Consider the following 27,712-nt stretch of genomic DNA (forward strand, 5'->3'; position numbering starts at 1 on the left):
TAGCACACAATTTGTACATAAGTTAGATTATTATTATTGTTTTATTATGGTGACTGTAAAATGCCATTTATAATATAGCAAGCCATAGTAACATTTAAAAATGTGTTAATGAAGAATAAGAGTTAGGATGAAAATAGAGAGTAATGCAATCATATGTTAATTATGTTCTAATGCTATGTATAATCCAGGGAGGATCCACAATTCTGAGGCACATGTCAGAACTGTCATTAATCAGAAGTGTGGCTTCCTGATTGATCAGCAATGCCCAAACATGGAGAAGCAGGGTGACCAGGGGAAGCTGGACAAGGCAGCCAGGGGCCTAAAGACTTCTACCCAGAACTATGCCTGGTACTCTGAAAACAGCTGTGGAGGCTGGTGGAGAGAACAGAATCCATCACTCTCCCCTGAAATCTCAGGGACCTAGCCAAGTTTATTGTGGTCCCAGTGCTAGTTTTGCAGTGCAGTGTCAGGGAAATGGAGATAGCAATCCACTCTTTAAGAGAAGCCACCATTCCAGAGCTCAGAGGTGTTCTATAATGCTTCTCTAGCCTACCAGTCAGCATGTCTTAAGCAGCATATCTCATTACAGATGTTAGTGGCCTGGACTGCTAAGATACCTTCTTGACTTGTCTGGATTAACTCAAGGTAGGGCTGAATTTACTGGTGGAAGCCAGGTAATGATTCAGGTCTGAGAACTGAGAGCCACAGAGGGTGATGGATAGGCCTTTGTCAGGAAAGAGAAGCCAGAGCAGTTACTGTAAAGTGTGAAGAAGGCCTAAGTCCGCAGCATACCCATGACCAACTCATACTAAGAAACCTGTGTACCTTGTACAAGAGGTACAAGATCTGCAAGATGGGAGCAGATCTAAGCAACACGCCCTGAGCTTGGCCTCCAAGGACCTTGGGTCCTTGCCCATGCTAGTGCCAACTTTCTGCAGGGACATCTTAAAACCAAATCTTTGAATTCTTGTTCTAAATAAATCTCTTAATAAATCATGTCCTAAATTACCTGCCCCCCTGCTTTTCTAAGTAAAGATTCTCTGGGATTCCTTATCTTTTTCATGCAGAAGCAGTATACTGTGGAACAAAACTTGAGCCTCCCTTCCACTTCCAACAAATACTTCAAAACTCAGTATCATTTGCATCTTTTCACATCAGGATATCATCCATCTCATGGCTTAACATGATGAGATGATGCTGGAGGACATTATTATTTTATGTTTCTATTCTGAGAAAGATGTCTCTCTTCAACTTAACTACTAGCTGACAAAAATAATGTTGAACATCTGCAAGAGATAAAACAACTTGAATCCAATTTCCTTTCACATAGATTAAGAGCCCCATTCTCCTGTCACTTATGTAGCATATAACTCAATTTTTTGCAATATTTAAATGAGGGGCTAGTTTTTCAGGTCTGTCATGTGGATGACATAAATTTTTTATTTTGTCCCTTCCACTGATGTAGCAGATATATGAGATCCTGTCAAAATGTGGCAGCTCAGAAAAGAAAAGGAGAATCACACACTAAAAGACAGAAAGACAATAAAAGGGAGAGGCTCTAAGAAAATCTATTCTTTTAAGAATACAAATAAGTAAGTCATACAAAGAGATATGTTCCTTCAGGAAATGCAGACTTGTTACGGAGCCTGAGTCACCTGCATGGATCAAGCAGAACATAGCCTATAATTTGTGATTAATTTGGCAGTCAAGATACCTTAGCAGATATATAACAATTATGACTAAAGCAAAAAGTGGTTTAAAGTCCGGGGGTCATTTTGGTTTCAGGTAATGGTCAATTAAGGACTTATCCAAAGTCTACTTCTTAATGTCTTTGGCTCCATTTCATTCTAAGACAAACTTTCTCCAAATGGGGAAAAGTTGCCTCCAACAGCTCCAGGCTTATATAACTAGTTTATTAAGGAGAGTCAACTTGTTGGGCTATTTTCTGGGTCATTACAAAAACATAAAACACTGTAGATATTTAAAGCAGAAGGAACTTAATTCAGGAAATTGGTCACATGGATGATGGAAGAAATGGGAATCAAAAAGGAGGTGATCAAAAAATTAGAAATAACAGGAAGCCACTACCACTCTTGGGACTGGTGGGACAAAGGAAGAAGGTGGTGGTATTGGAACCCACCAATAGGGTAGAACTAGAAGAATTTAGAACTATGACAAGTCTGCCAAACAAAAAATAGAGTCATTGAGAAGAAATAGCCACTGATGGAAACATTGCCAACAGTAGAAGGGAAAGGCAAAATTAGCCTGGCTTCTTCCACTTGGTCTCCCATCTCTTGTCAGTGTCCCCCACTGGAAAAACCTAGCTCGAAGCCAGTTGGCAAGGCAGAGTGGGATATATACTTGCCAACGATAGAGAGCAGGGCAAGAGTAAGAGAATACGTCTGCAAGCAAGCCTAAAAGTGACCAGCACAGAATTTAAGCATAAAATACATTTATCTGTCATAATCACCTTCAACCATCATCTGTTGAATCTCCCTTTCCTGACCCATAAAGATTGGATACCTTAAAAATATCTTGGTTAGATTCTCCTAGTTTTACCATTCACTTTCAGTTAATGAACCTCTATCCAGTGCCCAGGCAGAGTGATTTGGCATACTTCTGGGTCTAGGGGGTTATTCTTGATCAGAGCCTAACAACACCACGGAGCATTCTTAGCCAGCACACAAGGAGGTAAATAGGTAGCAGAAATCACAATTCTTGTCAGATGCATCATTGGAGCTAAAGGGAACTTCTGGCCCACATGCAACCACTCTGGGGAAGGGCTTTCAGCCAGTGGGGGCTGGTGTCAGTCACATGGTAGGCCATTGGAGAACTCTAAACCAGTGAACAACCAGGGCCAGGAGAAGAGTAGCTCCTGGTCTAAGAACCACTAGGGCAGGAGCATGGGAACTCTCAACAGGTACATAGTGGGGATGGTAATTCTCAGCTGGCATGAGTCAGTAGTACGGGGCTAAGGAGATGGTACCTGTGATCTGGAGATTAATTACATACAAGGGACTAAGAAAATATGGGATTGAGAATAACAAGAGCAGGACCCTTACTATCTTCAAATGTGGAAAAGGAGCAGGCCAGAATAAACCATTACATGCTGGAAGTATCTGTATAAACTAGTGTTTTTCAGTATATATGGATAGAAAAATATCAAAATGACTATAGCTGTGTGTATGTGTGTGAGGGAGAGAGAAAGACAGAGACAAGAGGATAGATAGAGGGCAGCCCTGTGGCTCAGCAGTTTAGCGCCACCTTCAGCCCAGGGCATGATCCTGGAGACCTGGGATCGAGTCCCATGTCAGGCTCCCTGCAGTGAGCCTGCTTCTCCCTCTGCCTGTGTCTCTGCCTCTGCGTGTGTGTGTCTCTCATGACTAAATAAATAAAATCTTAAAAAATAAAAAAGAGGATAGATAGATCCATCTATTTTCTAGCTATCTGTTGAGAGGGCCTAAAGCAACACTCCCATAGCAACAAGGACATCTAGTCCCCATGTCTTGGTTTTTAAATACCATTTCCCACTAAAAGGAACCAAGCATCCTTGGAGAAATGGCTGCTTCCAGTGCTGGAACAAAGACAGGATGGATAAGCCTGGGACATCTTGGGCCAGAATGTAAGGAAGCACTCAAAGAATGAGAGGGACATGTTAATAGAATACAGAAGCCAGGCTAAAGGAGCTCCCACTAGCCAAATACAGGGCAAATTGAGCATCATAATAAATAATTCCAGTATTGGATAAAATAGGAATCCATAGATCCATACAAATATAAATGAATATATAAGTAAATATGGTAAAGAAAAGACTGCATGGCATATTGTCAACTAGTAAATGTAGGAGGAATGAGGGAACAAGAAAAATTGTGATTTGGTGATAACTGATTTGGGCCCAAATTGCGGATGAATGCCTAAACTAGCAAGTGAGAAATTGACAAGGAACAAGATATTTACATGGTCTCGAAGTAGCACCCCACGAAGCCCTTATTAATTTTACAGCAGAGAGGTCTGGCAGATAATATCTTAACCAAATGAAAAGAGTTCACATCACCAATAATGGAACAAATTAGCATCCTGTGCGTACTCTCACTTCTGTGGTATTCCTGGAAAAGCTTCATTATGTTAATCTCGTCCTGCGGAAGGATCAGATAAATCCAAATTTAGGGACGTTCTACAAAGTAACTGGCTTGGACACTTCAAAGTCAGGAAGGGCTTGTAGGGTGAGGAGACGCTGAAGAACTGTCTCCAGTGGAAGTAAACTAAAAAGAAATGGCAGCTCAACACAACCTGTGATTCTGGTTTGGACTCTCGTGGTATAAAGAACATTGTTGCAGAAATGGGTGATCAGTACTGATTTCCTGACTTTGATGGGAACATTGCAGTTTTATTAGAGGATGTGTTTTGTTTAATAAATAACACCGAAGTGTTTAGGGGTGATGGGTCATTTGACCCACTCTCAAGTGGATGAGGAAGAACAACGTGTGTGTGTGTGTGTGTGTGTGTGTGTGTGTGTGTGTGTGTGTGAATGTGTGGAAGGAGAGAGGGAGATTGATAAGGCAAATGTTGTAGAATATTAATAATCAGGGAATCTGGATGGATGAAAGGTACACAGTACTTTTCTATCCTCTTTTTACAACTACTCATCCTTCCCTTTGTTATACTCTCTAAAACATGCTAAAATAGAATCACCTACCTCCAAGGCCCTGGCATTGCCAATAGTTTAATTCTGTACCCACAACTCACTCTTTCCTCTCACTGCCCACAGAGGCGTGGCCTTCAGTGATTTTCTGTGGCAGCCACACTGGTATTGTAAGAACAGGCCCCAGCTTTATGGGACCTAAATCTTACACAATTTGAGGGGCATTCCTCAGGAAAATGAAATATAAAATTAGATATGAAAGCGAATATTTACTGAGACACCTGGGTGGCTTATTGGTTGAGCATCTGCCTTTGGCTCAGGGTGTGATCCCAGGGTCCCAGGATCAAGTACCACATTGGGCTTCCCACAGGGAGCCTGCTTCTTCCCTCTGCCTATGTCTCTGCTTCTCTCTCTGTATCTCTCATACATAAATAAATAAAACCTTTAAAAGAAAAGTGAATATTTATTTAGAAAGGACACAAACAACTGACAGTCACTAAAACTCAAACTGCTTTCACCTCGAAGTCAGTCCACCTCTGCTGGAATGGTAAGGCTGAGCAGCCCCACCACCAGGATGTGGTCCACCTGGAAGAGGCATGGACTGAACAGATCAGACTAGTTCTACACTAGGCCCTTAGGTAGAATTGGTCTTTCTCTTTCCCTATTACTTGGACTCTTCTCACCAACAGAGTAAAAACTACAGAGGTTTGGAGAAACTCCAAGGAGACTATTCGCTCTAACTCAGTGTTCTAGGCCCCAAAGCCTGCCTCCAGCTTTAGCCAATGGACTAGAAGTATAGCCCTGTTATAGCTGAATAGAAATAAAGTGCAACAAGAAGCAAAAAAAAAAAAAGCTACCATGGGGTCAAGTCTAGGTCTCCAGGGGACCCTGTCAGTGTTCAGTTGAACTCTTGAGGAGTAATAAAGATCACGTGTTCACCTGGCCTCTTTGTCTATGCCTTTGAGACCTTATGGTGTGGGGGTGGAGCCAAGGAGAAGGTGGCTGTGGCCAAGCAACAAGGCTAGTTTTTCCACTAGCCACATATGTCCCATCAATATCCATTCTTCATATTAGCCTGTGTGCCAGGATTGAGAAAGTGGCTGTCAGAACCTCTGCCTCCAGCCTTCCTTCTTATATGGCAGCAAAAGGCAGAGATCCTTGTTCTTTCTAAGAGAGTGTGTTGTTTGTACTTACTTGTTGATAAAGGAAAAAAACAGAATTGAAAAACAGGAAAGAAATGTAACTAGATAGTGAGCCTGGCAATACTGTTCCTTCCACTAAGCATTTCACCATGATGAAACCTGCTTCACTTTTATAACACAACTCATCAAATAACTGAGACAGCTCACAATATTATCCATCATGCTATGGTTGTGTCCTTGGATGCTACAAAAGAACACGTGTGGGTAGATTGCCAATTTGTTATTTTTAGTTCTTGAAAAATTTTACTATGGGGGAAATTTCCACAAAATCTCCTAGACCCCAGCATGTATATAAAGCACTTAAAGCACATCTGTCAGTAAGAAGCACCAATTACATCTGCAGGCATGTGCAGGTGACTGGAGGATTATTTCCTAGCCCTCCCCTATCCATCCTTCTCACATGGGCTTATAGAGGAGCTTCTCAGGAGTGTCATCCTGGAGCATGGAGTCTGTTGTGGGGGAAGAGCACACTCCTCCCTTGAGCCTTTGCATTTGTTTCCCTCTGGGTGGGGATATTCATCCCAGATCCTCATGTGACTGGTTCCTTCCCATGCTCCACATCTCACCTCAAGCTTTGCCACCTCAGGAGAATTCTTTCCTATCACCATATGAGAAATCACATTCTTCCCCAACAATCACTCTCTGTCACCTCATCCTATTGATTTAGTCCATATCCTTCACCACTATGCACAAATAGCTATTGTCTGTCCCTACCCCCCCACCCCCGCCCTAGGTAGGGACATTGCCCTGTTCATCACTGTATTTCCATTGCCCTGAGGGCTAGGCATGCAGTGGGTACTCAGTACATTGTTAATTCAACAGCTATGAAAAGAAAAAAAAAGGAAAAAACAGAGACTCATGAGCTGAATTAATGAATAAGTAGATATGTCATTTCTTTAGATCAGTTTCTTTCACAAACATGGCCAAAGTACTGGGTACCCCCAAAGGAACTTATGGTTGGGAGAACGAAGTCTGAAATAATTCTCAAAGTGAAAGATCACAGTTTCAAAAAAAGCGACTTACTCTTTCTCTCACCAGTTTGTTCAGCCATCCTGAAATCTCTAAGAACACACACAAATGAGAGAAACAAACCACTTGGCAGTGGTGCCTGGGAAAGTGGTTCAGTGATGACAAGAACTCATGGTGGAGGGGCAGCCCAGGTGGCTTAGTGGTTTAGCGCGGCCTTCAGCCCGGGGCGTGATCTTGGAAACCCAGGATCGAGTCCCACGTCGGGCTCCCTGCATGGAGCCTGCTTCTCCCTCTCCCTGTGTCTCTTCCTCTCTCTCTCTGTCTCTGTCTCTGTCTCTTATGAAGAAATAAATAAAATCTTTAAAAAGAAAAAAAAAAGAACTCATGGTGGACAATCTGTGGTAGAAAATCTAAAGGAACCCGTGATACAGTTCTGTCCAACTCTAGATGCTCAGACAACCAAACCAAAGCTCCCTGGCCAATAGTCATGACCTGTGATAAGAGGCTAATGGGTCACTGAGTTCTATGTAGTCCCCTATAACTCCTACAAGAAAAGTAGGACACCATGGAAGCATAGAGTATGCTTGAAGTGTCTCACTTCACATTTTTAAAAGCTGCTGCCATTGCCAATGTTAGGAACTACCTCAGGGTACCCAGCTAGTGCAACGGCCTCCATTTTACAATGTCTGTTGCCAAGGTTCTTCATCTCATTAGCGCCACCATTGGAAATCTCTACCTTGAGACTCAGGACTAATCATTACTGAGTTAACTGTGAGGTATTTAGACACATAGTTCTTTTTCTTTTTAATTTGAGTATAGTTTACACACAATGTTATATTAGTTTCACATGAAGAACATAGTGATTCAGCTTCTCTGTATGGTATGCTACGCTCACCACAAGTGCAGCTACCATTCGGCATTGTATAGTTCTGTTAGGTCACTGATCATATTCTCTGTGCTAGGCCTTTTTTTCCCATAATATATTCATTCCACAACCGTGAGCCTGAGATACTAGATTTTATGTATTTAAAAAAATTATTTATTTATATAGGAGAGAACATAAGTAAGCAAGCACAAGCATGGGGAGGGGCAGAGAGAGAGGGAGAAGGAGACTCCCCACTGAGCAGGGAGCCTGATGTGGAACTCAATCCCAGGACCCTGAGATCATGACCTGAGCTGAAAATGGATACTTAACCAACTGAGCTACCCAGGTGCCCCGAAATACTAGATTTTAAATGCATTTAATCAATAGGAGGTAATTCCTAACCTAAAAAGTTAGGATTGGAATGAGGGGGGAAAAAATGCGGCCAAAATAAATTTTGTGTACCCATTATCTACACAGTTTAAACTCACCAATGAATTGGCAGCTCTCCACTTTATCCTATGAATAACTACGCCCAAATAAGACCTAGAAGCTTGATGTCTAAATTAACCTGGAAAAAAAAAATTAAAAAGTTGTAGTTAAAACTATATTATTTTTAACAAACTTTCCAACAAATTTTCAGATATTTTTAAGCAAGTATATATTTTCCTTTCTGCTTCATTATCTTCATGATTTTTCATAAAGATTATTGGTGGTTGATAACTTTATAATTTAGTTTTTAGTGAGGAGATATTCTATTCTGATGGGTCCATGACTGAATTTGAGCAAGAATTAACATTTCTTAGAGGTGGAAACAGTGACTGTCAGGACTTTGTGGCACCCTCTTTGGGAGAGTGGGAACATTTTTATTCATAAAAAGGATATTTGCATCTCATTGAGCCAAAACATAACTTTGTTATTGTTGCTCTACTGGAGTTCAAATATGTGTAGAAGGGTGTACATGTCTGCTGAGTAGCTAAAGAAAAGGCCTGAGACAAGTATTAAGCCATCATATTATTGTATAATAGGTATTATTATTTGAGTTCCACACCCCCATTGTTATACTGAGGTTCTCACTCTGCAAGTCACATTTCTCCTTTGCCAGCCGGCCCCATGCTAGATCCTGCCAATAGGGGGTGCTAGCGAGAACTTGAAAGGTAGGAGGAGGCAGACATTTGCGTCTTGGCTATTTCTGACAGTATTGCTTTATCTGTCACCCTTTACCCCAGGCACCAGAGATTGGTTCTAGCAGCCAGTGTTTTCTATGACTGGCTTCTTTCTACACTTCCAGAACCAGCCTCATTACACCACAGTCAGCAAGACCAGCAGCTGAACCCCAGCTTCCTAAGCAACTGGGTATCAGGGGCTCTCCCTTCGAGGTCCTGAACTAAAGCAGCAGTTGGGTGATGGCTCCTACTGAGAGGTGCAGTCCTAGCTCTGCAAGGCCCCTCTTAAGAATTTCCATCTTTTTGAAAACCCAGACTCTTCCTCTTTCAAGGTTATTACTTCTAGGATCCATCAATGTTCTCCATGGTTCTTTTAGTACTCCAACACCTGTTACCAATTTATTATATTATCCCCAATAAAATAGCTAGCATGGTTCCCATCTTCCTGACTGATCCTTGAGTGTAACAGGTGTCTTGGGGGAGGGGAGTAGAGGAGGGAACAGGGATTGTTTGTAGTCAAATAACTTTAGGAAACACTGAGCTAAGCAAAGTTTAAAAGGTTTCTCTACAACAGGACTTACCAGAGCCTATGCATATGTTACTGTGCATTGATTGCAAACTTTCAAGTGAAGGACATTTCCCAAACTTAATTGAGCGTGGAACCCATTCAAGTATGAAATATGTCGTGAGCTTAATGCTCTGTAGAGCACACATTCAGAAATGCTAGACTCAAATAATAGGTCCTATTATTTGGAAATGTTGGACTCCAAATAATAAATAATAAAGAAAAACTTCTCTATTATCAATAGCAAAATACATGACACCCTGTATTATCTTGCCCAATAGAAGGTGCTTCATTTATTTTTTTTTTTAAGGTGCTTCATTTAAAACAAAATAAAAATCTGGGGGATCTATAATACATTCATTTCAGTCCAGGCCCCATAGATAAAACAAAGTGGGCAATAGAGGCATTTCTCTCTCTCTTTTTTTTCTTTTTAAGATTTTATGTACTTATTTGACAGAGAGTGAGAACACAAGCAGTGATTACAACAGAGGGAGAGTGAGAAGCAGGTTCACCACTAAAGCAGGGAGCTCGACGTGGGGCTTGATCTCAGGACTCTAGGATCATGACCTGAGCTGAAGGCAGATGCTTAACGGACTGAGCTACCCAGGCACCCCAAGGTAATTCTTTTAAAAAGAAAACACCAATATTTTGGTGAATATTCCAGGTATACAGATGGGTAAAAAGTTATTCCTAAAGTACGTTCTCATAACAGTTTCAGCTGAAAGATTGACCTTTGATTCTCTCTATAATTCTCTAATATGAATTATGAATTCCGCTGACTGAGAAAATACCCTGCTTTTTAAAAAGCAAATGCACAATGACTTATATATTTAACATCAAAGGGAATTTGAGACACAAAGAATTGCCATAAAAGGGCTTTTTGTGGCCAGGTCTGCAGTCACAATTAAGTAAAAACTGTCCATTGAATGCAGGTGTGAGGAACAAGGGCTGCTCATTGTCTTCATAACCACTCTGCATTCCTATTACCATTTCCTCTGTGAAAACCCTCTGTAATTGCTCTAGTCCATTAAGCTCTCCCTTCTCTGAACTCTGCTGGTATTTATTGTTTGCACCCTAATTTGGATATGTCATAAATGCATTTACATTGTTGTTTATTTATAAACATAAATGCTGTGTCTCTAAGTGAATGTTGCAAATCCTTTGATAGCAAGGACCATGGGCTGTGGCTACAATAACCATAACATCTGGATATGGTCTGAAAAATCATTTGTTTCTGACTTCCAGGTTTATTCAGATGAAAAGGGTCATACATTTAAAGGGTAGTATTCACAGATAAGAAAAAAATTTACATGGGATCCAGATTTGGGGGACAGGAGTGGGTTATGAAGTCAATACAAACACCTGTTTGTTTGAGAACTTAGTGCATTATTTATGTAATAGGTAGATGGAAGTTGATGATAATGAGTACCACGAAATTAGAATATTTGGAATTCCATTGCAATCTCAAATGGAGCAGGCTAAAGGTGTTGTACTTTTTTGAGCAAATGTTTATTAAATTCCATTTATAAAAGAGTAGATGAAGTAGTGACATGGAAAGGATGCCAGTTTGGAATAAGTCAGAACTTGGTTCTTTATTTTTTTTTTTTAAGATTTTATTTATTTATTCATGAGAGACACACAGAGAAAGAGAGAGAGAGGCAGAGACACAGGCAGAGGGAGAAGCAGGCTCCATGCAGGGAGCCCCATCCCAGGTTTCCAGGATCAGGCCCTGGGCTGAAGGCAGCGCTAAACTGCTGAGCCACCAGGGTTGCCCTAGAACTTGGTTCTTTAAACCCGTATTTACTCACCAGGACTTTGAGCAAGTGCTTAATTTCCCTTGACATCAGTTTCCCAGTCTATAAAGGAAAGAGAGTAACTACTGCAAGTTGTTACTGTGATGATCACATGAAGTGTTGGTATATCACACATTTGGCACATAGTAGGTCCTTAATAACTGGTAGTAGTAGTTGCTGCTGCTGTTATTTTTAGAGAAAGCTTGTACCTACATGAGTGGAAGTCCATCACCATCACCTACGCAGGGTGTAGGTATTCACCTGCCCCTTCTACTGTCTAAAATCCAAAGCAGAAGTCATTCCCCTGGGTTTAAGGGTGATTCCCTTTTTAATGCCCAAGACATTAATCTACTCTCAATATTTATTTATCCATGTGCATTTATCAGCCCTAATAGCTAACCAATGGATGCATTGATTGACTCATGTAGCAATCGTGTAGTGAGGCATTACTCTGTCACAGACACTAGAAAGGACAACACAATCTCAGAGATGAATAATATGCTCTTAAGCTTTGCCCTCAAGAGACTTGAAGTCTCGCTGTGAACTTGTTTGAGAGAAAGTAGAGAGAATACACAGGGAAAGGATGGGCCAAGCAAGGCAACTAAAAGCTGGAACGATAAGTCATCTCTATAAGAGATTTATCTACTCTTACCTTGCTGCCTAGGACTGCCCCAGTTCAACTTACCAACAGGGGAAGAAACAATGTCTGTAAAAGATTTAGTTAATTATGAGGAATTGTCCTTAATGAATCAGTATCTGGCTTTATTATCCAGAATAGTGGGTAGTTTTGCTTTCCCCAAAGCTGTGTGGTCTCTGCCCACTGCACACAGGACAATGAGACAAACAGGGAAGCCTCCTGAAGGTTCCCATCCAGTACAAGCACATCACAAATTGCGCATGTATCCTCCCTCAACAGGACTGGTGTTTTCTTCTGAACAATTAAAAAAAAAAAAGGCTTCCCCTAAATGAGTTAGTATTTTAAAAAATAAAAGGCCAACAGTAGACTTATTATAAGACTCAACTGTTTTAGAGTAGTATCATTTGCATGCAAACAATAATCAGGGTAATTCAGCAGGCTTGGGTGGACCTGTTTTTGTCTCCAATCTCCTATCCATTAGTTTTGCCTTTCTTTATACTTGGAAAATAGTGCAAGTGGATGTCTTTCAAATGATTTGTATTACAAATTTATGCTAGTTCATGCTGATGTGAAACCCCCAATTCATCTGAACAAGTAAGGCTGAATTGCAGTTTCTCAAAGCTTTTAGGGGCTGATTGAAGGATACTTGCTCTTTTTTCTCCTGGATCATTTGCACCCATCCTGGAGTCCACCATAGAATGGCAGTCCCCCTTCCACTTGACTGGCTGTGCATACGTATGGAGATATTTGGGAGCACTTCTACCCAAAGCCATTTCCTCCTTTCACCCATAAGATAATCGGGTTACGCTCTGGAATTAGAATTAATCACCTGGCATATTTTATAATTTATAAAAGTGTTGCATCTGATGTGAAATGATCAAGTTTTCTGATCTACGTCTGCGTTTGCAGTTTATTGACTCAGAGTTTGGGTATTTAGCTTCTCAAAATGGATTTAATATGGCCAGATTAGTTGGCCCTTTTTATGAAGGCCATCCTGATCGTTACCCAGTAGTTACAGAGCCCCTCCTAATCCCTTCAATATCCCCTCAATATTAAGGCTGATTCAAAGCTGCGTGTGTGCTTCATCAGAATAATGACGGCAACAATTCCTCATATTTGTATAATGCTTAATATTTTTCAAAGCACTGTTGTTAAATGTCATACCCTCCCAAACCGGGTTCAGTGATAGGAAACTGAGAAGAATCTCATTTTCCTCATTAAAATAAAGTAAAAAATGTTAATACCAGAGGAAATGGAGCTGCCAGTCCCTCAGTTCCACATTCATTAGCAGAATCCTGCTAAAAATTGCTGAGATTCACGTTGCACCAAGCAGTGCTGGACAGTCACATCAGTCTTGCTACCTCCCCTCGGTTTCTCCAGAGAGTCCAACTGCTCTTCTCTTTAGCTCTCCTCCACTGATACATAAAGTGATCTGTCTGGGGCAGGCCATAAGAAGCAACAAGCCGGCTTCCTCCCCTCAAGTGGCCCCCTGCCAGCTATGATCAGTGTCACTAGGCAAAGCCCTCTCAACTGCCCTCTGAATCTGAAATCCTCCTTCGGGTTTTTCCTAGGCTCACTGCAATCAGTCCAGAGATGTTAGGCTCTCAAAGCTGGCACAGACACAGTCATGATTCTTCACCTGCTAAGTGGCTCTGGGACTTTTCATAGTCCTTCAGATCTAACAAACCACACTCCCTGCAATCACAGCTTGGCTAAGGGCCCTGCTACCAGCCAAAGGAGTAGAGCAGGCTCAACTGGTAAGAGCAGAGCCCACAGGGATGCTGGGAAGCCTGCCGGAGGGAGCAGGAAGCAGGTCAGCTCCTAAAGGCTCTAGTAACATTTTACTGGTTTTCACATTTGTTCTACTTGGGAGGTAACAGTGTGTGTGTCTGACCTCGGCCCAGCTCCTGAGACTGAAAGTGGAGCAAGCATCTGTGTGCTCTGTGTCTCTCGCCTTACTATCCCTAATGCAAGTCTCTTCATGTTATGACACTTCTTCAAAAAATTTAAGCACTGTTTTGTGGAAGAGCTTCAACCCTGTGTATCTTGCTCTCTTCCCTCAACAGCACCATTGGTGCACCTAGATAGTACCTGGGCACCTCAACAATATAGCGTGAGCAGTTGTGAGCTCTTTTCATATTTCTGGCAGGAGACGTGGTAGTCATTCGTGCTAGTAGCAAAACATTTACAGCTCTCTGCCATCAGGTACCTGTGAGATATACCTCCCGCTCTTCTCTGAAGTCAGGCAAAGCCTGGCACTTGCTTTGCCCAATAAAGAGGGAGCAGCAGTGAAGTGTGTCACTTCCAGGGGAAGCTCTCACAGCTGGAAGGTGACTTGCCATATTCTTTGCCCAATGGCCACAGTGATGGTGGAGACACATCTCAAGAGAAAACCTCCCCTGTCCTTGGCTGGGGTGACTGTGATAAGCAGATCCCAACAGCCAACTGACATCGGATACGTAGCATGGATAGAAAATAAAAGATGGATTACGTCGTGCCACTGAGAGCTTTGAGTTGTTAGTTATTGCAGCACAGACTGACCTAATTTGAGTACATGAGAAGGAGGCACTGGCAAGATTCGAAAACCAGCCCCTGAAAGTTCAATCAGATGGTTTAGCAATTCAGGAAGTTGCCTGACTGACGCCTGTGAAGGAGAGTGTGCCTCCCAACTCCTCAGCCCCACTTCGACAAAGCAGTGGGCATCGCTGCTGCCCCTGTGGCCACAGCCAAAATGATATGTTAAATGTGTAGCTTGTCGTCCAGATATTTCCACTTCCTCAAAGTCTCTCTCTCTCCTTTTGGAGAGGGCACACATTACACATTTTCTTCCCTACATTTGCAGAAACAAAGGAAGAGAAAAAAGGATCCTGCCAAACAGCATTTATATTTAGCATGCGCCATATGCACATGTGCGGTACAGAGCACAAAGACAGGTGGCGGTCCCGCCGGATTGAAATCAGCAGGATAGGGAGCAGGAGATAGAATATGTAAGTGCGAGACTCACAGTCGTATAAATGCAGGCATTTCTGAGAACAGAATGGCTCTTTGTGTCTTGACTTCACAAGATTCTTCAGTAGCCACTTCAGAATATTCTAGGGGAGCCTAATCTTTAGATACAAGGCCACGGGTAAAAGGAGGGCTCGGTGGGCAAACGGTGTTTGAAGTGGAGTGCAGTTACTTAGGGCTCCTGCAGGTTCTTGCTAATCCACTTTACTCTGTCCTCCACTACGGAGGCGCTCACTTCTGCATGGGAAGTTTGCTCCTTGGAGTCACAGAGGGAGGAAATATTTTGAGGGGAAGGTGGTGTCTCCCAGCATCAAAGCCACACTTATGACTGAGCACTTGACAATTAGGAAGGGGTCATGAGAACGATGAGCTGAGGCCCTTGAGAGTGAACTGAATCTAGGGAACTGCAAATGAGGTAGGAAAGCAAACACATGCGCACACAAGCAGAAGTGGGAAGGTATGATGACTCCCCGCCAGCTTTAACCAGCAGGGGAGTGTAAGAAGGGAAGGCCTTTGCCCATTTCCAGCTGCACCCCCTACCAGCAGGATTTCCTCTGAATATACACAAGGCTCTCCATGGCCCTTTACTCACATCACCTCTAGCAAGCCCTGATTTTATTGATTAGATCCATGGATTATCCATTTAGTGGATAAAAACAAACCCTCTATCAGTTTGATCAAATTCAGAATATTTTGATGTGCATTTGTACGTATTTTTATTGGGTTTATTCCTATGAGGGAAATTTCTGGGTCACTGGGCACACATATATTTTATTAGATACTACCCAGTAAATTTTCAAGAGTGTACAAGTTTGCACTCCCACTAGCTGAGTATGAAAAAAGTTCCAGTGGCTCTATCGCTTCACCAGTTCTTGGAACCATCAGGGATATTTTGTTGGCTTATTAGTTTGTTTTGTTTTGCTTTGTTTTAGTGCTTCTGGTGAATGTGTTGTAGTTTTGCAGTTTTAATTTGTAATTTTGTTAAATACCTTTTTAGTTTGTAATGATAAGTCTCTTTTCATATGCTCAGTAGCTATTAAGGCATCTTTTTGATGAAGTGCCTGTTCAGGTCTTTCTCATTCTCTGATTGGATTACCAGTGACTTATTCACAGGAGCACTTTTTATATTGGAGAAAGGAGTCCTTTGTTGCATGTATGGATTGCAGTTATCTTCTCCCGTTCCTTGGCTTGCTTTTTCATGCTTTTAATGATGGCTTTTGATGAACAGAAGTTCTTAATTTTAATGAAGTCCAATTTATCCATTTTTTTCATGTTTAATGCATTTTGTTCTAAGACATCTGCCTCCCCCTCGCCATGCTCTCCTGTTTTCTTCTGAAAGCTTAATTGTTTTAGCTTTTACTTTCCAAGCCATGATCCACCTTGGATTAATTTTTGTGCACAGTCTGAGAAAGGGGTCAATTTTCATCTTTTCCCCTATATGAAAATCTAGTTTCTCATGCCTTTTACTGTAAGGACATTGTTTTCTCCCACTGAATAGTGGTGGCACCTTTGTCTTAAATGAAGTGACTCAAAGTGTGTGGGTCTATTTCTGGGCTCTGTATTCTCTTTAATGGTCTGTTTGTTTATCCCCCTGCCTTTATCACCTGTTAACTTAATTACTATAGTTTCCTAATGTGTTTTGAAATCTGGTAGTATATGTCCTCCACCTTTGCTCTTTGATGAGTATGTCATTCCTATTCTTGACCCTTTGAATTTCTATATCAGCTTCAGAATCAGCTTGTAAGCTTCTCAAACCCAACCTCCCAGGGGTTGGACCTGGGACCAAGGACCAGTGGTAGGGATTGTATGGAACTTATAGATCAAATAGTCAAACTGACATCCTAACAATATTGAATCTTTAAGTCCACAGATATATATCTGAATTGATAATTGGTCTTACCTCAGTATGTTTTAGTAGGTTTTGTGTACAAGTCTTATACACCCTTTGTTTGACCCAATTCTAAACATTAAACACATTAATTGTTAGTTGCCAACATAAGTACAACCGACCTCACATATTGACCTTGGTAAATTCATTTATTAGTCATAATAGATTATCTGTACTTTTTAAATTTCCATATAGAAATTATGCAGTCTGAAAATAATGACAGTTTATTTTTTTCCTCTCTCATCCTTTTATCTTTTAAATATTTTTCTAAGCATTTGTATTGCATAGAATCACTAGTAAAATGCCAAAGCAATATCATACAGCCTTATCTCATTTCTGTTGTCAGAGGAGAAGCTTTCAATATTTCACGATTAAATATTATGTTTTCTATAGATTTTTATGTATATGTTACTATCAGATTAAGAAGTTATATAGGTGTACCAAAACCCACGGACAAGGGTGTTCACAAACAGTGGTATTCATAAAAGCCAAAAACTAGAAACAAACTAAACATTCATCAGCCATAGAGTGGATAGATAAGTGTGGCATATCCATACTTATTCTATGCAGTGGAATACTATACAGCAATATCAAATGATTGTTTCCTTCTATGCTAGACAACATGGTGATTCTTACGACATAATATGCAGTGAAAGGACATATTATATAATTATATAATTCCTCATATTTGGGTAGATTTTCTTTTCTTGCATTGCAGCCATCTGAAGATTCTTATCAATGTGTTAATTAGAAGAACATCAGATTTCAATGTCACTATTCATGTTAGAAAATACCTTATCACCTATCTTTCAATCTCAGTTATGTTCTGTCATCACTTTGTATCTAATAAGTTAAAATAATAGTTCCTGTGACAGATACACCCTAAGTGGCCCATCATGAGTCATGTCCTTGTCGAATTTTCCTTTTCTTGAGGGTAGACAGAAATTGTGACTTGCTTCTAGCCAATAGAATATGGCAAAGGTGATGGGATAGCCACTCCCTTGAAAAGATAACATTATAAAAGACTTCATGTTCCTCTTGGAGAGAGTCTTCTATAGGTTTTTAAGAAGTAAGCTGCCGTATTGTGAGAGGACCATCTGGTAAGAAACTGCAGGTGGCCTCTAGGAGCTTAAAGTGGCCCCAGATGACAACCAAGAAAAAAAAAAAAAAACTAGACTTCAGTATTACAACCCCAAGCACCTAAAATCTGCCAATAATCAGAAAGGGCCCCTAGTTCTAGAAAAGAACCCAATTGTAGCTGATACCTTGCTTATAGCTGTGTGAGACTGAGCAGAGCACCCAGCAAAGCTATATCTGGACTCTGGACCTTTGGAGACTGGAAGATGATAAATGTGTTTTGTTTTAGAACTCCATGTTTGTGTTAATTTGTTACATAGCAGTAGATAACTAATCCATTTCTACTGTAGTCCCTATACTTATCTTTACATGGAGGGAAGGATAGCTATGGACTCAGGACAAAGGTAACCGAATTTGGAAATGCTTTGATATGGACTAGTGGCCCTCTCAACCTGGTGCGCAGCTATCAGCTTGGGATTCCCCAGAGTCCCACCTCTGCTATATTCTTCCCTTTTTCCGTGTATTTCTTTCAATTAGTTTAATTCCCTCATTGAGTGTAATACCTCCTTCAATAGTTTCCTTAGAAAGTATATGTGGGAATTACATTTTTAAGATCTTACATATCTAAAATATATTCATTCCACACTTCTATGTGATTGGTAGTTGAGCTCAATATAGATTTCTAGGTTGGAAATAGTTTTAAAGGCATTGTTCCCACACAGTTGCTCTTGAGTTAGCAGAAGAAGTTCTGATTCCTGATACTTTGCATAACATCTGTTTCTGTTCCTTTCTCTAGAAATATTTAAGATTCTTTCTTTGTCCCCAATTGTTCTGAATTTCCCAGTAACACGTTTCAGTGAAGATCTATTTTTCTTCTTTTGTGCTGGGTTCTCAGTCAGCCCATTCCACCTGTAAACTCAAGTCTTTTGGTCCAGAAGAATTATCCTGAATCATAGCTTCCCCTTTATGTTCTTTGTTCTGTTTTGTTTTGTTTTGTTTTTTGAGAGTTCTTAGTATTTAGACATTGGACTGGTCTCCTGTGTAAATGTTCCTTGAAATTTTAAAGAGCCTATCTAGCACGTCTTATAGTGGGCAACACAAAGCTAAAACCTTTAATTAGGATTTCTGCTCAAATTCTTATAATCCTCTACAAGTAGAAAAGATGCCACCACCTGATTTTCATTGCATTTTTACTCTAGCTGGTCTTGTTCCTTCCGCTGATTTTCTGGTCATAGTGGCTTCTGAGACCCTTTTCCTTTTTCACAAACCACTGAATTTCATGCAAAGTAAAACTTTGCAATTGCTTGAGTCCCTGCTTTATTCCCAGAATATGTTTTCTATCTAAGTAATTGTTCCACTTTTTTCCTTTTATCATGTTTTTCGGAGCATTTGGGGACAGGCTGTTATATTAGTTAGGAGTCTGAGTTGCAAGAGGTAGAAAGCCAGTTTGAGCTAACTTGAGCAAAAAAGGTGGGGAAGGAAGATTTATTTAGCAGATACATTCAAGTTATAGGACATGCAGACTCTACTAGACTTCAGAAACAACTAGACTGGGGCTTGAACATCATGTCAATCAAGTCTCCACTTCTTGTCCCTGCTCTTCTCTGGTGCTTTTATTATTTTTTCTTGAGGTTTCTTCTTATGACAAAAACAAACAAACAAACAAACAAACAAACCAGCCACTCACAGTTCCAGAGTTCCACATCTTGCAACTGTAGTCACTGGTGAAAGATTGACTCTGAATCCAGAATCTCAAAATCTTGGGTAATGAATGTGACTAGCCAAACTGGACTCAGGTGTCAATTCTTAGATCAGTCAACTCTAGACAGGAAATCAGGATCACAGAACAATAACGCTAACTGTATGGATGATAGGGAAGGAGGATAGCTCCCAGATTAATGGTGCTGATGCTAGGGAGACTATCCCTTAGATGTTCCTGTGAGCAAAGCTTCTTTTCCAGATGTAGGATGCTTAGCAATAGGCATCACTCCTTCTGAGACACTGGGGTCAGATCCTCCACATGCTTAAATGACATCTGACATCCAAACCCTACTGGACTCAAAGTTCAATTAGAGAATAGAACTAGGTTGAATCATTAGTATCTGTTTTCCAAATTCATAGTTACCATTCAGTAAAATTTGGCTAAATATTTCCAGGTAACAAGTATTCTTAATAAAGTGCAGATACAAAGATTTACTTTAATGGACCTGATTAGTAATTAACCTATCCCCAATTCACCAGATTTCCAATCTTCCCTCTCATGTGTAGAATGACTCATACGGCCTAGATAGAAAATAATGCTTATTCCTAAGTGGATGGTGAGCTCCCTGAATACATTATAATTTTGTGTAGGTCAAAGGAGACCTTCAAACACTAACTGTGAGGTTAAAAAAAGTAGGAGTAATACGATTTTGTGTCAAACTTCTTTTACTCATTTTGTTGGAATGTCGGGTCTTAGGTCTTTCTGAATTTTGTCAGCTTCTCCCATTTAGTCATTCACTCACCTTTTGCTCGTTTCTTTACTCATCTTTTAGCTGTTGCTTTCTCTTTTCACTGCGGTCTGTCTTGCACTTTGGACTGAGATGGTTATCTACAGAGAAAAACAGAATTCTAAAGAAAGCAGAAATCTAAGTTACAGTTGTGAAAACTATTTTACACTATTTTTGTATAATTACTTGAGTTTCCTGTAGTGGAGCAGCTGAGAAAAATTGCTCTAATTGTGTAATTTTCTGCAACTACTCTGGGACAAAAATCTTGGTAATTGGATTTTTTTAAACTAACAAGTCGTCACAATTGGATAGTTCTTGAACTGTTTGTGCTTATGCTTCAGAAATTTTCAGTGGATATACAGTGTATTTTAAATGTTTTGCATCAGCTTGTGGTCTCAAATTTGATTTATTTAACTTTGGGTTTTAAAATAGATGACAACTCTGATTATATATTGTCTCCACTAAATGGACCTTTGCTAAGTTTTGTAGCCTGTTCATCCCCACCCCACATTCTGCTGTTGCCATGGGAGCCGAAATCCTGGCATATGTAGCTCCGCCCCCAAATGGCTCTGTCTCCCAGAGTGCTTTGCTGTTACTATGGAAATGCCTGCCCATTAATCTTGTTGTCCTTCTACTACCAAAGCACCTTTAACTGTCTCAAGCAATCAAGTGATGTTACCTACAGCGGGGAAAGGAAAGAGAAGACTGCTTCCCATTCTACAACTGCAGCACTGATTTTAATCAAGATTTAATCAAGGACCAGAAGAAACTAAAGCTACTCTAACAGCTCTTTTTTAAAAATATCCAAAGCAGGATCCTGCTTGATGCATAAGCACGTGCGCTTGTTCATGCCCTTGCTTGAGACCTCTGAAAAAGCACACTGCATATTTTTAAAGCTACTTTTGTATTTAATATGCATTACAAAACAGCACAGTGGAATAAGGAGGATAAGCGGTCATTCATTTTTACTGAAGAAAATGATGTACCCCAAGTTTTCTAAAGAATGTATTTTTGGAAACAGTTATGAAAACACACACACACACACACACACACACACACGCCTGCTGACTTGGACAAAACTTTACCATCCTATAGAACCGAGGGATAGCAATCATGGCTCAAGGGAAGAAAATTAGCTAATGAGTTCTAGATACTTTTATAAATTTTGCTTCTTTCTTCCATTACTTTCAGGTTAGGCATCTGTGGAATTTTGAAGTTGACTCTATGGTCATTTGTGCAAAGTAAAAATAGGACTTGTGATTCTGGAAGGATTTTCCAGGTCATCAGGACAAAAGTATTTGAAAATAAATCTTGGCCTGGCTACCCTGGATGTGAGATGATAACTGTGGAAAGATTAGACTCGCTCTGACAAATGATATGTGTCCAATAGCTGTTTTTAGAACTAGGAAAATAGTATCTATATTGGGGGGGTGCAGAATCTAGTTGATGTCTACAGCAAAGAGAGGCTGCCTTTGCTCTGAAGATAAATTATATTAGAGTTGAGTGAGGGAGAGAAGGGAAGAATCATGATGGGGAAAGATCACAGAGGACCAGGAATGTCCCCTTTTCTAAAGACCCACAGGAGCGGGAATGGTCATGACTCTGGGCAATGTAAACAGGGTATTTGTTCCTTTGGCACTTAGCTGTCTTGTATAAACAACAAAAACCCATGAATGAAAGAATGAACAAATGAACTGATAAGGCACAGAATTTGAGGAGGTGTGTTCAAATGTCTGATAGGAAAGCACATATGACCATAAGCCTATCACTTATACAGGGCAAGGAAAATCTTCCTACAGAAAGCAGATCTTGGAAATAGATTAGAATTAGAGGGGGGAAAAGATTAGATTGGTAGCATTTTGTCAAAATAGTCAGAGAGTACATAACGTGACAACTTACACATTTGAACATCACCTTAAACTTCCACTGACCTGTTTGGTTAAGTCCAAATGATATGTTATCCCCTCAGTGGCATTTTTTCCCATTCCCTTCTGTATTTATTTCCTAGGGCTACCATAACAAAGTACCACAAACTGTGTAGCTTAACACAACAGAAATACATTGTTCCACAGTTCTGGAGGCTCGAGGTCCAAAATCAAGATATCAGAAAATTCATGCTACCTTGAAACTTGTAGAAAAGAATACTCCCAGGCTTCTGTGCCTGCCAGCAATCCTTGGCATCCCCTGACTTGGAGATGCATCATTTCAATCTGCGTCCATCATCACATGGCCATCTTGTCTAGTGTGTCTTCATATTATCTTCCACCTGTGAGGTTTTTTTTTTAAGATTTTATTTATTTATTCATGAGAGACAGAGAGAGAGAGAGAGAGAGACAGAGACAGAGACACAGGCAGAGGGAGATGCAGGCTCCATGCAGGGAGCCAAACGTGGGACTCGATCTCAGGTCTCCAGGATCACACCCTGGGCTGAAGGCAGATGCTCAACCACTGAGCCACCCAGGCATCCCTCCGCATTCTTATATCCAAATTTCTCTCTACTTATAAGGACACAGTCACATTGGATTAGGGGTCCATTCTGTTCCAGCATGACTTCAGTTAACTAATTACATCTGCAATGACCCTATTTCTAAATAAGATTATCTTCTGAGATGAAAGTAGTCAAGATTTCCAACATATCTTTCTGAGGATGGAATTCAACCCATAACACCTTCTCTCAGGAATAGTATTAAGAAAAGTATACAAGAAAAGTGGTTAATAATTACAAAAATCATTTATGGGAAGTCTTGATCACTTTAGGTGATCTGAACTCCTTCATTCTGTTGGAGTACAAGTCAAATAGAGTCATAGTTATTAAAATTCAATTTACTTTCATACCAGGGAGGATACACATGAGATAAAGATAATGATTGTGATGATGGTGAGGGTGATGATAGCAGCTTACACTCACTGAATGCTTACTATGAGCAAGGTAGTATTCTAAGTACTGTACGTGTATTAATTTATTAAATTCCTATAACCACCTTGTGAGGAAGGTTCCTATTGTTGTTCCCATTTTACAGATGAGGAAACTGAGGCAGAGAGGTTAATTTAATTGGTTTGAAGCAAGGTGGCCAGCAGAAATACCACTGTATCTCCATAAGTCTAGCCTCACTTTCTACCCTAAAGGCCTCAGTGTGATCAGTAAAGCTTGGAGCTTCTTAACTTAGAGAACACCTTTTGTACACTCAATCCCCCAAAAGTGAATTCAGGAAAGAAACCTACTTGATGTTGTGTATCTTTAAATCAACACCCATTCTACCTCCCGTGTGAAACAGCTGTGCATGTACCTGCCCACATGGGTCTCTCTGGGGAACAGTACAGCCAGCATCTTGATTTCTGCAGGCTGAATCCTGAATGCCATGTTATCATCAGTGTTTCTTCCTTACTTTTACGCCTGTAGGATGGATCCACTTAGTGCTAAGTTTGTTGGGTATTTTTAGACATAGGAATACAACACACACACAAAATTTTGGGTTGTCAGTCTAAGAACAATATGCCAAAAAGTGTTTGCATTATGCTTATTATTTACCTAGATCTGGGAGAGCCAGGGTGATTGATAGCAATTAAGACATCAGTATTCTCAGTCTCTTGGGATTTCTTGGATGAATTACAAGAGCACACAGATTTGACTTGTTTGTCCATCCATGTATTTAATTAGTTCCACCAGACAACAACAAAACAAATTCTTTGTTGTATGCGCATCAGATCTTCTATGTCCTAGGGTGACTTGATGTAAAAACAGGACCCTTGAAAATATAAAATGCACAAAATACATGAATGTGCTTGTGTCATCATTGGAGCCTGAGTGTTAGGGACAGAAATCTATTGTGTAATGTAAATATTTTTCCATAAAATGTGAAAGTTTAATACATTATAGGCATTCTGTAGCTGTAAAACAATAAACAAGTTAATCAATTAAATAGAAAGCTTAACTTAGAAGCAATCTCATACCTTAGGTAAAAATATAGATGTTAGTGCCACTCTCCATGTCTTGAGACATTCCATCCTGGAGAGAAAAGAAATGAAATCTCCTCTATAGGTGTTTGCCTTCCCTGCCCACTATCTGAGGACTTTCAGAATTCCTGGTTGATCTTCACAGGATCCTGCATAACATTGCCTTTGATGAAAGGAGAGAGTTTGCAGAGTTGCAGAGTTTGATGAAAGGATGTGTGTCAATGGAAAAGGTACTTGACCACAGGGTCCATTCATCCTACCATAGGCCAATGTATCCAGAAGCAGCAGATCTGATAGAATGTTGGAATGACCTATTAAAGATTCCAATGCAATAGAAATTCAGAGACAAAACCCTCCAGGTTGGGGAGCTCTTTCAGATGTACTGAGCCAATAGCTGATACATGGTACTGCTCCCCACTAGCTAAAATATATGATTCTAAGGGATGAAGGGATGGAAGCAGAATTGGTACTTGTCCTCATTGCTCCCAATAACTCACTTCATATTTGTGTTTCCCATTTCTGTGATTTAGGTTCTGCTGGATTAGAGGTCCTGATTCTCAGTGGGACTACCCTTCCACCAAGGAACATGATAAGGTAAGGGATCCACTGAACCTAAACCCACACCTGCTACCTAGTTATGCAGGGCTCTTCATGCCTGTGGACCACAATCAGAAGAAGGAGTTATTGTATTGTTGGGAGAAATCTTCCTTAATTATTATGAGGTGCTAGGGTCACTGTTACATAATGGGGGCAGGGAGGAATATACCTGAGACTCAGGACATTCACTGAGGTATCCCTTGGTGCTTCCACTCCTGAAGGTAATGGTGGAATGGCCATCACAAAGGCATTGTAACCGGGGAGTCAGACTCCCAGAGATAAAAGTCTGGGTTATTCCATCAGGTAAGCAATCTAAAGTGGCAAAAGTGACGGCCAAGGGTAGAAGAAATCTAGAATGGGTATTAGAGGAGGGAGATTGTAAGTATGGGTTACAGCCTGGGGACCAGCTGCAGCTATAGTTCTGTATTTGTTCTGCTGACTTTCTTATATTGTTTTAATGAGATTGTGGCTGGCCATGACCTTGAAGAGGTCATGCCACATAGTGGCAGAGCAGGCTTAATGTGGGGCTCAAGTAGATCAAAGAGGGAAATACTGAGTCACTGTGTCTAAGATTCCTTTCAAGTGATGTCTTGAAGAACTGATGATCCACAGAGCATACTTTTGGGAGTACTGTTTTTTGTTTGTGTTTTAGATGATTTTTTTTGTTGTTCATATACAAGGGGTATCTCTAATGATCATAGCGTCTCTTTGTTATACTAGTGATAGACAGAAAACTTTTACTTTTATCATGCGAAAGCCCCCACCACAAAAAAAAAAAAAAAGCAAATAGAAGAATTTTGAAGATAGAAAGAAATTTATTGACAAAATTGTTGTCTCACTGTGGATACTCAGAATGCCTGAATAACTGTTTTAGCATATCTAGAAACCACACTGCTTAGAGAATATTGGTGTCCACATTTTGAAAACAAACTCTCTGGCCTAGTAGAATATCACTTAGAGCTTCATGTTTTTCTTGGAATGTGTTGCTACATTTATACTTATTACAGGGATTACTCTAAAGTGATGGGGGTCACTTAGCTGAAAAGCCAACCTCACTCTAGCGAATTCTAACATTTGAAGAGATCAGCATGACCTTAAGGGATTGCGATGTCTGTCTTTCATTTAAGACTTCTGTGTCTCAGAATAATTTCGCTTGTAAATACAAGTTTGCCTGATAAGGGTAGGCTGAAGAGGTATGTGCATTTGTTAAAGCATAGATCCCAAGACTCACCTCTGAAAAAAGGGAAAAAAGAAAAAGAATAGTTCATTCTCTCTCTCTCATAACTTTAAGTAACCCCATAGCAACTGTAGATGTATGAATGTCACTAGTCTTCATATTTTGCTGCCTCCAAGCTTAGTAGTCTCAGTAATTGTGAGTTGTTTTCAGAACATTACTTCTTCATTTGGCTTTTCTGGCACCAGACTGCATGACATGTATGCATAAATATATTAATCTGTCTGTGTCATTTTTAAAGTTTTGCTTTCTTCCTGGATGTTAACTCCCTAATTTTTTCCAACTCCTTGCTCATAATAAATTCCAGAGCAATGCAATATATTACCTCTTCCACACAACTTAGAATTCACTCTTTCACATCTGTCATTCGAAGATAATCAGGATTCTTTCACTACAAAATGACTAAACAGTGTGTCCTGAAAGAAGTAAATGATGGATTTCTTCTTAAAACACAGAGAGAAAAATATTGAAAACACTGCATCTAAAACAGGATCAGGAAAATAACATTAATAGAATTGCTGTATACAAACAAGATTTGGTCCATCTGACCAAATTTGCTCTGACTTTAGTAATATTCTTAAAACTATTGTTATGTTGACCCATTGCTTGGTCCCATTTCATTTTACCAAGCCAATAATAATAACGATGAGGAGGATAATAGCTAGATTTTATTGAGTGCTCACCATGCACGGAGCATGGGCACTGGTGCTTCGCACACATGCCTCCAGGCCTCCACTGTTCTCTGTCTGTACACCTCCACCCCCGTCCAAGCCACCATCATCTAGAGCTGGGCCTGCTAGAGTGGCCTCCTAATTAGTTTCCTGGCTTTCATCCTTCAGTCTTTACAATTTATTCTCCACACAGCAGCTGGAGTGATCTTGTACAAAGTATTTTAGAGCACAGCACTCCCCTGCTTAAAACGCTTCCAAAAGGCTCCCACTGTACTTAAAATCTACTCCAAGCTCCTTACAGTGACTTTCAAAGCCAAGCCTGCTAACCTCTGGGATCCCACCAGCCACACACACTGACATTCTGCAGACACATTAAGCCCATGCTTGCCTGGGCCCTGTGGCACTTGCTACTCCCTCTGCTTTGATCTTTAGACCCTAAATGTCACCCCCTCAGAGAAGAACTCCATGATGGCTCAGTCTAAACTAGCCACCCGGTCACTCTCTATCCTTCTATTTGAATTCTTTACATAGCAGTCATCAGTGACTAATATCCTGTTGTCCTATTCGTTCGTCATCTGATGCCTTCCCTTAGAATGTTCACTCCTTTGTTCCATTCACCACCAGAACAACTACCTGGTACATAGTAGACCCTCCATTGTGAATAAATGAATGAACGAACAACCCTGTGAACTAAGAACATTATACTAAGAGGAGAGGAACATTATATTCAGATATGAAGAAACCAAGCCTTTGAAAGGGTAGTTCAGTTGCTGAAGCATCAAGCTTCTATGTGATAAAAATAAGAATCCTAATTCTCACTTGTGAGTAGGGAAGTTATTAGAATGGGGGGAGGTGAAGCAGGACAAGTAAGCAGGCCATTGACCTCTACTATAAAATTAAGAAGAAAGTTAATTTACATCCACCAGACCTCTATTTGGCAAGGCAAACAGGCACAGAGAT

The 27,712-nt window shown here is 40.4% G+C and overlaps 1 long non-coding RNA gene across 1 annotated transcript in view; it reads left to right on the forward strand.

The window, feature by feature from the left end:
* Positions 1–27,712, forward strand: part of LOC112935468 (uncharacterized) — a 205,160-nt gene that overhangs the window by 110,195 nt on the left and 67,253 nt on the right. Inside the window, exon 7 of the long non-coding RNA XR_012000020.1 lies at positions 24,781–24,844. This is a non-coding gene — a long non-coding RNA (uncharacterized lncRNA). The remainder of the gene's footprint in view (positions 1–24,780; positions 24,845–27,712) is intronic.

This window comes from Vulpes vulpes, chromosome 2, assembly GCF_048418805.1.
Source record: "Vulpes vulpes isolate BD-2025 chromosome 2, VulVul3, whole genome shotgun sequence".
NCBI classification, from domain to species: Eukaryota; Metazoa; Chordata; class Mammalia; order Carnivora; family Canidae; genus Vulpes; species Vulpes vulpes.